We start from the raw sequence: 10,801 nt of genomic DNA, 5'->3' as shown, positions 1-10,801 counted from the left end.
CCACCTTAGGTGTATGTGGCTGGCGCCTTAGCCGCTTGAGCCACAGGCGCCGAGCCTTTTAGATTTCTTAAATCACGTTTGAAACTCAAAACAGCTTTAGTAACCAGATACTCTAAAGAGCCTTTTCAAAGGTTTTAGGAAATGTCCTGAGGGGAAAGCCCCCAACTATCCCAACTAAAATCAGATGGCGGGGGTGTCTCCCTCATCACAGGCAAGGTGGGCATGGGGCTAGCCCTGGGGGGGGGGGTCTCCACAAACTCTACAAAGCAGAGTTGTCTTAATGTCTCTAACAAGACTGACTGTCCTGCTTGCTTTAGAAATGACACAGAAAATCAAACAAGAGGATGGCAAACTGACCAGGAGCCCTAGCCATAGAAAGTGGGACAGAACCGTGCAAGGGACAGCCTCCAAGTCCCCCAGGAAGGTGCCAGTGATGACAAAACGGCCCCCTCTGCTTTATGGAATTTCTAGCAAGATCAAAACTCTCAGAAAGTCTCCCCCATGCAGGAAACCTCTGTAGATCCCACGTGTCTAGCTCAGGGCTGGGCCAGTCTCAATGACCCCATGTGAGCCACCACCAGGTGTGGCCACTGCTATGGGCACCAAGTCCAGGGCTACATGAGTGAAGAGGCCACATCACAGGTGTGGTAAACAGGTATAGAAGGGCCAAATATCACTGGCCTGCCTGGCACTGAGAGGGCGAGGGGGAGGGTCCCTCAAGGGAGGCTACCCCCTGCCCACCAGGCTAAGTGGTGTGACCTCCAGCCTCAGGAATGCCCTCCCACTTGTGAGGACTTTGAGGGGGCCCTGGCCCCTGGGCAACATGGTGGCAGAAGTGGGTGCAGGTATGAGTTGGTGTCTAGAGGGACTCCCACTACTCAGCCTGTAGGCCAGAAGAGGTGCAGAGGGCAGACACTACTTTTCAGTGTAGGCCCTGGCCACTAGGCCTGTCCCCTCCCTGGGGCCCGCTTGCTCACCCAGGGCGGCTCTCTGAGCTCCTGAGCTGCAGGAGGCCTGTCCACCCAGGGGCCTTCAGTCTGTGTTCACCTCTCTCGGAGGATATTCAACTTGCAGGTAACCGGAGCTCTCATGTCAGAGACGCCACAGTCCATGGGGAGCTGTCTCCTGGGCCGTCTGGGGAAAGGATGCCACAGCACTTAGATACAAAGGCAGGGCCTGGGAACAAAACCAGACCTCGGGATCAAGGAGGCAACTGGGAGGAATGGGTAGCAGGCGGGGCCATAGGGCGGGGACAGACCAGAGGTCCCACTGGCAGCTGGTGACTGTCCACCGCGCGGGTGACAGACGTGCCAGCACAGAAGTTGCTGCCTCCGTGGAATCTTCAGCTACTGCAGATGGTCAACCTGGCGTGGGTGTTTTTCCATGTGGCACATTTTGAAATAATTTTAGAAAAACAACCTCTACCACGGCAAAGTACAATTAAACCCAGGGAAGAACAGCACACGTCTGGGGACAAAGGGTCAGCCTGGGCAGCAGCACTGACTCAGGCCAGTGTTTACAGGAATCACAATTATGCTAAGTGTCAGCAAGACACTGGGAATGTCAGATAGTTGACAGGAATTGGAGGTTCTTTTAGAAGATGATAAATAACTTGTGGCTTTAGCAAGCTGGTTCAGAGCAGGGTCCCTGTGTCAGAACTGAGGACGGGGCTCGCTGCTGCCAGGGTGAGGAACCCTGTGGTCCGTCTTCTCCCACAGAGGCGTCTTTATCTCATTTTCATTAACTTGAAGATGTATTTCAAGGTTTTTCTGTTCCTTGGGAGTGATGTGGTTCAGCTTGACGTTCACTGATGACATCCAGCGTAACTGGGACGGGGAGCAGGTCATACCCCGGGCCCAGTGAGCTGCTCAGGGGTTCACAGGACACACAGCTGATGACCAGCAGACTCTGTGCAGCCCTTGCGCTGGCCCCTCCTGGCCGTTCTGTCCAATTCTCCTGTGCCAGGTCCCCCTTAGCCACAGTGTGTCTCCTGCCCCACCACGCTGGGTCCACCCAGTTGTCCAGGCCTCACCTCCTGGTCACTCTCCCACACTGCCCAGCCCGACCCTGTGCTTCTGTCTCAGCTCCTCCATGGCAGCCGCGCACGTTAATCACAACTTGGAACTTTAAATTACCTGTCTGTGCGAGGAACCTGCTCTGTCTGTGCCTGTCTGCTCACTAATGCGGAGACCAAGAACATGTCCCAGCAAGTGCCGGGCTGGTGTCCAGGGATTGGAGGTGGGTGGATGAATGAATGAATGATGGGCTGTGGGCAGGAAATACCTGGACTTCACACCAAGGATAATCTTAGAAAGTCAGATATAAGCCCCTCTTGCAGCATCAGTGCACTGCAGCTTCACGTCCATCCCCTGATTTGGTGTCCCTCAGGGGTGGGGCGTCCCTGCCCTTCCACGAGCCAGGTGGTGCCAGGGGTGTCTCCAGCAGGGACCCCCACAGATGTCATGATGCAGAACAGTAAAAACCATGCTGTTTGGTGGGAGAGGGGTACAGGGGGCCACCCACATGAGGGCTCCCCACCAGGCCCGAGGCATCTCCTCTGGCCTCAGTGCTGTCCAGGATCCACTCAACTGGTGCAGAATCAAGGAATCCGACCCCCCTAGGCAACTTCAGGACAGCCTGGGATGGCCCCAAACAGATGCAGGAGTGGACCACTAGCGTTGAAGCTGCATCACTGACCCCTGGCCACAGCTGGCCCCCCAGCCTCACAGAAGGCTCAGCAAGCAGCTGGCGGCCAACTGGGTCATTGGTTCCGGGACATACTCCAGGTCTGGGGGCTGCTCTACTCTGAGGCAGGGTTGCACCCCATTCAGATTGGGCACTCTTCATGTCACGTTTGCCCAGATTTCTTTTTTTAGTTAAAAATAATATGTCTTTAAGTGAAGCATCTCTTAAGTTTCAAGAAGTTTGAAGGCCTAAGTGGGTCACTGACCCACCTGGGCGGGTAAATGGTACCTGTGTCCCCAGGGGTCCAGCTGCTTGTCCAGCCATTCTGCCTCTCACCCTCGTCTGCTCCACTGACTCCTCCAAAGCCCTGAGAGAGGCTGAGAAAGTGCTGTGGTCCCCAGAACCCTCGGTCACACCTAGAATGTAATAGTAGCCAGGCCTTCCTGGGTGGCCACCTGCCAGAAGTGAATCCGCAATTGGGCAGAACTGAGAACCTCTGAGCAAGAACACCTGTGTGGTCAGCCCAGCCACAATGTCTTAAAGGACTGCCCCACTGCTCCCCAGATGTCCTAACGGCCAGGTGTGGTAGCCCCTCCAGCCTCCTCTCACTGCAGAGGGAATGAATGTCCAAAGTGTGAGTCCCAGCTCACACTGGAGTGTCAGCCCTGCCCAGAACAAGTGACTGCCTTGGGTGGCACTTGGCACCAATGGTGTCTGTCCTAGGAGGGGACCGCTGGGTGATGTGGGATATGCATGCAGCCACAGCACTGTCACCTTTGCTGCGATGACTCACACAACTGAACATGTCCACTCATCCACCTTCCTGCCCCACTTTTTCCCCAAAGGCTGCAAAGCGCAGCTTAAGTTTGAGTGACAGCTCCTGGTACCCATAAGCAGGCCTGCCCCTTCCAGGGTGCCTGCTCTGGGCAGGGGGTTGGCATCTCATGGGACTGGGACTGAGCCCCAGGGTGCTTCACAGTAACCTGGGTTGGGGCCTCAGGACAGAGGGAGGCCAGGGTGGGCCTGGCTGAGGAGCCAACTAGCCCTCCCCTCAGCAGCATCCTACCCCTGCCAGAGGGAAACGTGGGAATCAGAGAAATTCTCGAGTTGAGTACAGCCAGACCCTAGTGCCTAGGACGAACTCAGAGTGGGGCTTGGGGACTTGAGAGCCCCCAGGAGTCATTTCCAACCATCAGTCACCACAGGCAGGTTTGCACCATGCCAGGGGCCTGTGACCCACCAGAACTGGCACCTGCCCCATCAGCAGGATGTCCACAGAGCAGCCACACACGCAAGCTTCCCAAGCACCTGTCTGAGGTGAGCGCTCCTGAATTCTTTCATGCCTGCGAAGTACACATGAAATCCCATTGTGTACTTTGTGTCTACATCTGCAATCTGAGGACGCTGAGACCAGAGAGGAGAGGACTCCCCAAAGTCACAGTGAGGCTCACATGTCTGTCCACACCAACACTGTGCTAGTTCCTGGTGGTCAGGCCTCTCTGGGCAGCAACAGCTCTGGACACTAAGCCAGCCTCTGATGCTGTGTAACTTAGGGAACTCTCATGTTGCAGTGCGACCCTCAGGCACACACAGCACCCCACCTGCTGTCAGACAAGGGAGGACTGGCCTGCACTGGCCAGGGCCCCCCGTATGCCCGACCATCTGAGGGGCTTCTGGGGCAAGTGCCTGCTTCCCAGGCAGGAGGGCAGGTGGCAGAGTGACAGAGCCTGCTCCTGTGGGAGCCCTGGCCCCACATGCCCATCTGCTCAGCAGGTGTAGGGGCCAGGCACCACCCCATGCCCTGGGCACAGCAGTGACACACATGCAACAAACACACTGCCACACAAACCAGACGTGCAGTGGGAACAGAGGAGGGCTGGGTGGGAGTGCGCATGCATCGCCAGAGCCAGGGGCATGGATGCTTCAGCGAGGCTGGACACCGCCGGGGCACACACAGCTGCACATGGACAAATCACCATCTTCCTCATTACTGGACACACAGACCACAAACCACCGTCTTCCTCATTACTGGACACACAGACCACAAACCACCGTTTTCCTCACTACTGGACACACGGACTATAAACCCCCATCTTCCTCACTACTGGACACACAGACTACAAACCCTCATCTTCCTCACTACTGGACACACAGACTACAAACCCTCATCTTCCTCACTACTGGACACACAGACTACAAACCCCCATCTTCCTCACTACTGGACACGTGAATGACATACCACCGTCTTCCTCACTACTGGACACACGGACTACAAACCACTATCTTCCTCATTAGTCTTTTTTAACAACTAACCGTAACTTGAAAACACACTTTTGCAAAGAATGTTTTATTTCTATCTACTATTTTTCTTTTTTGGAGATTAGAGTCTCACTCTGTCATCAAGGCTGAAGTGCTGTGGCACTATTATAGCTCACAGCAGCTTAAAGACCCAGGCTCAAGGGATCCTCCCTCCTCAGCCTCCCAGAGTGCTGAGATTATAGGCACAAGCCATTGCACCGGCCCTACCAACCTCTTAACTGGGTCTCTCACTCCCCTAGATCCTCATAGGGCATCAACTACCCTGCACAGCTCACAGCCTCCTACACCAACACACGTTCTCACAAGTGGCCACTCCTGTATGTGAGGCCATAGCACAGGACTTAGCGAATCAGCACTACAACCTCCCAACAGTTGGGGCAGCGCCCAACACACGGTGCGGCGCACAACATACATAGGGATGTCCCACCAGGAGGGAGCCACTGCCCAAGGGCTGTGGGGTTCTGACAGAACATCCCAGAAACCCAAAAAAAATCCAGAAGGCAGCCAGTGAACACCCTCAACCAAGAGCTTCAGATGCTATGTGAAGCAAGAGCCCCAGGGCATAGGCCCTAACCCCAACCTTGGAGACGGGTCAGGTGACCCAGGACCCAGCGGTGATGGGGTTTGGACACATAGTGAGCCCAGATGCCCATGTGCCCAGGGTCTCTTGGGGGTCAATGAAAGCCACAGCCAGTGTCCATGTTAAACTGGACATCACTGCGGCGTGGGTATCCCCCTGGGGTAGGAGCACTGAGGATCAGGGCTGTGAGTTTTGCAGCTACAGAGACAAACCAGGGCTGAAAAGCACCAGGACAGGAGACAGGGCCACGGCTGGTGCCTCAAGGTTAGGCCTGAGGTGACTTCTGTGTGTGCCACACCAGGACCGTGGCATGGCAGCAGGATGGGTCCGTGTTCCCACCAGAGAGGGCAGTCCCTGGGCTCATAGAGGGTGAGAGGAGGAGGTTTTGTGGGACCTTACCTCTTAGAGGATCAGCACGTTCCCAGGGAGGTGGAGGCACTGAGATAGGACACACACAGACAGCCACCTAGGGAGTGGAGCGGTGTCTAGAGGCCACATGGACCTCAGACTCGGAAATGGACATGCACATCAGGGCAATGCCTGCCCCATACCTGGGGTCCTGGCCCCACGGGCTGCAGGTCTGAGACCTGATGTCACACAAGCATCCAGTCCACGCCTGGGCATGTCCCCGGCCCTCCAGGTGCAGCTCCCTTGTGGGAACCAGGAGCACCATGGCTGCAGGCCCCTCTGCCAGGCAATAGGGGTCTTCCTAGCACTTCCCTCTTTTCAGTGTTCCATGTTTGGGGGCAAATGTAGGGGCCTAAGTCCCAAGCTCAGAGAGTAGGCACCCTAGGTGTCCTGCAGAGATGGCAGTGTCCACGCTAGGCACATCCTACCTGAGAAGGGGCTGGCCCCAGCAGTGGGTACCTCACCATTACGGGACCACGTTCAGGGACACTGGCTAAAGCAGCCACTACGCCCACATCAACAAGGCCCATGCCCCTTACCCCAAAGGGAAGCAGATGCCAGGACTGGGGCCAGGCAGGCCCTTGGCAGCAGTGCCGCAGATAAGGCAGAGCAGGGCCAGGTGGAAAGGCATATACCCCCCACCCCAGTGACCTGCCCACCTGAGTGGCCAGCCCTGTCCCAGGGACAATATTGGAGTCACATGGGTGGGGGTGGCAAAGGCGACACAGGGAGCCAGGGAAGGAGCCAGTACATGCCCACCACACCTGACCACAGGGTCCACACTCGGGAGGAGGTGCTTTTCAAGGGCTCAGCCTCTGCCAGCTCGGCCAGCCCTGACTACTTCTCTCTGGCCAGGGGTCCCCTCACATGGCTCTGCTCTGTGCTATGGGGCATTGCTGGGGCTTTCTGGGGGTCACAGTGGTCCTCGCACTGGAAGCAGACTTGGCAGGAGGTGATAGTGGTGGGGGGCGGGGGGGCGGGGTCCTGTTATGCCCACAACACTGGACTGGTCCTCTAAGGTCTCAGCTGGGACCCACATTCAGAATCTCCCCCTCCTCAGCTTCCTCCCACTCCCAGGGGTCACAACGCAGCCCCAAACCCCACCTCAGCTGCTCACACCTGTCCTTGCCCCTGCCCACCTCCCTTCAGCCCTCATAGCCGGATCTTTGAAAACGGAGGCCTCCGTGGCATAAGCCCCATGGGGCTTCTGGCTGCCTCAGATAAACTGTCCTATAATGCTTAAAAATAATTAAATTTAAAAGCTCCCTTTGTACAAAAACAGATGAACTAAAATCTATGAATAAATTATGCTTGTTTTGTTTACTTCCCAGAACAACATCTCCAAGCTCGATGAATTATGTCCTGAATAAACCCATGAAGCTTCAGGTCCACCTGGCCCCACGGCACCTTTCAAAATCTAAAAGCTGAGAAAATGAGGGCGGTTTTCCTTTCCCTGGGGCCTCACTGGGGCCTAGCACCTGCTCTGAGGATGGGTGACAGCAGAGGGGACACAGGAGCCACTGCAGAGGCCTGTGCTCTCTCCAGGGGGTGTCCTGGCTCCCTCCTGGGTACCCCCTACACCTCTCCCCGTGCTGAGCTGCATCTTCTCCCGAGTGGTGCTCCCCATGCTGTGTCCAGGGCTGAGGCAGACAGGGCTGGGAGGGACTCCAGGCACCTATGTTCTCACGGGATTTGCCTCACACAGGAAAACACAGTAAGGGGCACAGCGGGTGACACAACCAAACTCACTGAGAAGGGGCTGTACTTTACTGGGCAGCTGCTGCTGGCCAGATCCTGAGGACAGTGAGTATCTGGGGGAGACATGGAGCGCCTCACCCCACCTTACCTGGGACATTGCTGCTCCATGCTGTAGGGGGGCTCCGAGCCACTGTCTCCTGGGGATGGAATGACTCTTGCAAGTGCCGAGTCCCACCTGATATAACAGTTTATACTCTGCACAAGTCTTTTCCTTAATTGATTTTTTATATTATAAAAATAATCTGACTATGGGCGGTGCCTGTGGCTCAGTGGGTAGGGCGCCGGCCCCATATCCTGAAGGTGGCGGGTTCAAACCCAGTCCTGGACAAACCGCAACAAAAAAATAGCCGGGCATTGTGGCAGGCGCCTGTAGTCCCAGCTACTCGGGAGGCCGACACAAGACAATCACCTAAGCCCAGGAGCTGGAGGTTGCTATGAGCTGTGACGTCACAGCACTCTACTGAGAGCGACAAACTGAGGCCCTGTTTCTAAAAATAAATAAATAAATAATAATAATCTGACTAAAGATTTGGAAATACCAAAAGAAAGAAAGAAAACAATGACCCACAGCTCCATCGCTCAAACCCAGCGCACATGGTGCTACATCACGGAGGCCCTTCTGTCCTCCACCCTGGGCATCTGTGCCTCCACGGGCCACCTGTGCCTTTCTCCAGTCATCAAGGGGCTCCAACAGAAGCCGTGAGGTCAATGTGCACAGTGGTTAGTCTGTCATTAAAAACCACCAGGAATGCTTGGCTCACGCCTGTGATCCCAGCACTCTGGAAGGCTGAGGTGGGAGGATCGCTTAAGGTCATGAGTTCTCCACCAGCCTGAGCAAGAGTGGGATTCCGTCTCTACTAAAAATAAAAAAACTAGCCGGGCATTGTGGTAGGAGCCTGTAGTCCCAGCTACTTGGGAGGCTGAGGCAGAAGGGTCAAATGAGCTCAGGAATTCTGGGATGCAATGAGCTTGATCATACCACTGTACTCCAGCCTTGGCAACAGAGCAAGCCCCGGTCTCTAAAAAGAGAGATGCTTACAAAGTGCACTCAATAACATGTTTCGATTGTGACGTGAAGAGAAATGAGTTTCTGCAAATTGTACAGAAAGAGCTAAATTCATATGGTTAAATTACTAGCATGGGGGAAGGTCTAAAAATGAAGAAGCCAAATGTTAAAAGCAAAACAACAAAAACAAAAACCCACAACCAGGATCCATGGAATCCCAGATGGTCAGGTCTGTCCTGGGCCAGTTTTCTCTCATAGATGCCTCAGCAGGCTAAGGCTGGGCCACAGCAGGTGTGATGAACAAACTGCTAGAGGGAATAGGTGAGGTGGACTGGGCTGCTGAAAGACCTAGGTGCAGGCCTGGGGTGTTTCTCTAAAGCCATCCAAGGGCAGGGCTCTGACTCTAGTGACTTTGTCAGGGCGAGAGGCCGTGGACGGGGCTGTTGCACCCAAGTGGCATCAGAGGCAGTGTGATGGTCAACAGTGTCCTGGGGGGACACAGGGCATGGGCCCCGGTTAGCAGCACTCAGACCAGGGCTCCTCAGTCAGTGGCCCTCCTTGGTCAGTTGCATGTGGCTCCTATCAAACTGTGAGGGGAGCTGGCCAGGGCCATGACTAACCAGGAGGGGCAGCTGGGGACAGTGAGGCAGGAAGCACAGGCCTGCCGCACAGTGAAGATCCCTGGGCGGGGCCCTCACCAATTCCAGCCCCCAGGGCCCTATCATGAGTTCACTTGTCTCCTCTCTCCTCCCCAAATACACGCACCTCGGAATGTGACCTCATTTACATATCAGGTCATTGCAGATGCAATTTGTTCAGTTAAAGTGAGGTCACCAAAGTGGGCTCTAGTCCAAAATGGCTGGTGTCCTTATAAAAACCAGACATAGATAGGTGAGAGGGAGGCTAGGTGAAGATGAAGACACCCCCTCCAGCTGGGGCAGAGACCAGGGCAGGTCTCCCTGGTGAGCTCCACAAGAACCTGCCCTGCTCACACTGGGATCTCCACCTACTTCTGTTTTCCAGATGGCAAGAGAATAAACTTCAGGTTTTGTGCTTCATTATGGCAGCACCAGCACTATAATCTGAATGTTTATGCTCCCTGGAAATTCATATGTTGAAATCCTCACCCCTAAGCTAGTGGTGTCAGGAGGTGGAGCTTAGGGGAGGTGATTAGGTTAAATTACTAGCATGAGAAACCATCTAAAAATAAAGCACCCAAAAGTTAAAATAAAAAAAAAAAACCCACAACCAGGATCCTTGGGATCCCAGATCCTGACAGGCCCTATGAATGGAGTCAGTGTCCTTATGAAAGGGACCCCAGAGAGCTGCGGGCCCCTCCCACCACACCAGACACTGTGAGAGGGCACCGTCTGGGAACCAGGAGCGGGTCCCCAGACTCCAGCTCTGCCTGTGCCCAACCCCAGACTCCCAGCTGATGGCCTTGCTGTGCGGTAGGCACCCGTCTACTGTGGCGCCTAATGAAACAGCCCTGACAGGCGAGGAGGGGGCCACCTGCCTCCTGGCAGTACAGCCTCTCAGTGTCCTCACACTCATCCTCACTCCAACATTCCTTACGAAACACAGCCCTGAGACCTGGGCTCGCCTCTTGCTGGATTCTATCAGGGCACTAAAACCCAGCATCCATCTGGCTGAGAGCAAGTATGCTTTGGTAAGCACACTGTGCTAAAGAGAAAGGATAAATCTGGAACAGAACTAAGCCCTGCTACTGCATGTTAACTGGCAATGGAGCCACTAAACTTGAATCTTACACCAGAAATAAAGCACAGCCAAGCTGGGTTTGTGGAATCCAGACACACAGAACCAGGACGCACTCACCCCAAGCCCCATGCTGTGGAGCTGTCCCATTCCCCTGCTTGGCATAGTTATGGCAGACCATGTGGGGTGTATGTTGGGGAATGCCCACAGGCTGCGACAGGTGGATCCTGTGCTGCTGGTTCACTGCGCTGCTGGTTCACTATGGCGCTAGCTCACTGCATTGATGGGTCACTGTGCTGCTGGTTCACTGCGCTGCTGGGTCACTATGG

At 55.0% G+C, this 10,801-nt stretch overlaps 1 protein-coding gene across 3 annotated transcripts in view; it reads right to left on the bottom strand.

The window, feature by feature from the left end:
• Positions 1-10,801, bottom strand: part of PRKCZ (protein kinase C zeta) — an 83,154-nt gene that overhangs the window by 42,983 nt on the left and 29,370 nt on the right. Inside the window, exon 1 of one of the 3 annotated variants that reach the window (XM_023515151.1) lies at positions 978-1,027. The exons of the other annotated variants lie outside the window; for them this stretch is intronic. The gene's annotated coding sequence lies outside the window, so the exon portion shown is untranslated. Of the gene's footprint in view, positions 1-977; positions 1,028-10,801 lie in introns of those variants that run through there. 3 annotated transcript variants of the gene reach the window in all.

The sequence above is a fragment of the Otolemur garnettii genome, unplaced genomic scaffold (assembly GCF_000181295.1).
Source record: "Otolemur garnettii isolate 467f Iridium unplaced genomic scaffold, OtoGar3 scaffold00067, whole genome shotgun sequence".
NCBI lineage: Eukaryota > Metazoa > Chordata > Mammalia > Primates > Galagidae > Otolemur > Otolemur garnettii.
Note: the sequence above shows the minus strand (reverse complement) of the source record. Positions and strands in the feature narration are given on the sequence as shown.